Below are 1,563 nucleotides of genomic sequence, written 5' to 3'. Positions count from 1 at the left end.
CCTACAAATGGAATTGTACTGTGTGCGCTTTTGTGTGGGGTCTTTGTGCTTAGCGTGGTTTTCAGAATCATCCGCGTTATTGCTGAATGGTACAGCACCATAGGACTTTCAAATGACGGTTCCACAATTTGTGCATTCTTCCAGAGTTTATCCAGACACCTGGGCGTTTCCTGTTTGGGACTGCCACAAACATTGTGTGCCCGTCCCTTTTCATACCTAAGGGAAGCCTGCACTACTGGGCCATAGAGCAGAGTTTGTCTGCTTATGAGAAACTGCCTGTTTTCCCCAGTGGTTAACTCATTTTACTCGCGCCAGCAGTGTAGGAGAATGCCAAAAGTACGCCAGTCTCCCCAAAATCAACCATTCTGCTGGGTGTAAAGCAGTGTCTCACTGTGGTTTCATCTGCACTTCACTCACCCTCAAATTTACTGACTCTTTGCTGCCCAATCCACTTACATTTGCTTTTACCAAAGACGTCAATTGGATTTCTTCAGGGTTTTTCCATTAAAAAAAAAAAAAAAAAAGTCTGAGTTACAAGGGCGAATGGGTGGCTCAGTCCTTAAGCATCCAACTCCTGATTTCGGCGGGAGCCCCACGTTGGCCTTTGCTGGTAGCTCGGGCCGGCTTGAGATTCTCTCTCGCTGTCTCTCTGCCCCTCCCCTGCTTGCGTGCACTCTCCCTCTCAAAAAATAAGCTTCCAAATGTTACAGAAGAGTCACCCTTTTCATCGTACACGTCGGAGAGTTCTGACAAGCCTGACGAGCATAACGTTTCCGTCAGCCCCTACAGCCCTTCCCCCACCCCCGCCACTTTAGAGTCAACCCCTCCCCCCGCAGCCACCCCTGCTCGGCTCCAGGCCCCTCTGCGCCAACGTGGAAGGGACGGGATCACGCAGCCTGGAGCCTGACTAGACTACAGCGGCGGGCACCCGCTCCTCGGGGAAGCCCTCCGCGCCCCAGGGCCAGGGCCGGGAGGAAACAGCTTCACTCGGGCCACGGCGATGCAACGCCGGCCGGCCAGGTAAGGCCAGCTTCACGGGCGGCAGGGAGCAGCTCTCCCGCGCACACGCGGCAGCTGCCCGGTCGCCTGCTTTGTCTGGCGCGGGAGAACTTGGTTCTCTAAAAGCCCAGGCGGTCACGAATGCCGCCTCACAGCGGGTCCAGGAGAACAAAACGCCGACTCCGGCCCGGAGAAGCTGGGTCGCTCCGATCCCGCGAGCAGCCCCGTTCCCACTGGGGCCGCGCGGAGCTAGCGCGCTCGCGGGGGCACCGCCGGCCAACGCCCAGGCCCCGGCTCGCCCCCGCCCTGGCTCGCGCGCCGGACCTCGGGCCGCCCCCGCGGGCTCCGGGACCCGCCCGGCCGCCCCCGGCCCCCGGCGTCCAGATGCCACCGCCCCCTCCGCCCGCCTTCCGGGCCCCCCTCGGCCCCCCCGCCCCCCGGCCCGGCCCGCGAGCCCCCGCCCTCCCCGGCCCGGCCCGGGCTTCCCCCTTTGGCCGAGCGCCGCCGCCGAGGACGCCGTTCGCCTCAGGACCTCGCGACCCGAGCTGCCTACGCTACCGCCTG

General features: G+C 61.9%; 1 protein-coding gene across 1 annotated transcript in view; it reads left to right on the top strand.

The window, feature by feature from the left end:
- Window positions 1–942: 942 nt before the first annotated feature.
- Window positions 943–1,563, top strand: part of ANKLE2 (ankyrin repeat and LEM domain containing 2) — a 24,751-nt gene continuing 24,130 nt past the window's right edge. The window contains exon 1 of the mRNA XM_049620713.1: window positions 943–1,020. The gene's annotated coding sequence lies outside the window, so the exon portion shown is untranslated. The remainder of the gene's footprint in view (window positions 1,021–1,563) is intronic.

This window comes from Panthera uncia (assembly GCF_023721935.1).
Source record: "Panthera uncia isolate 11264 chromosome D3 unlocalized genomic scaffold, Puncia_PCG_1.0 HiC_scaffold_9, whole genome shotgun sequence".
NCBI lineage: Eukaryota > Metazoa > Chordata > Mammalia > Carnivora > Felidae > Panthera > Panthera uncia.
This window is presented reverse-complemented; position numbering and strand designations above follow the sequence as displayed.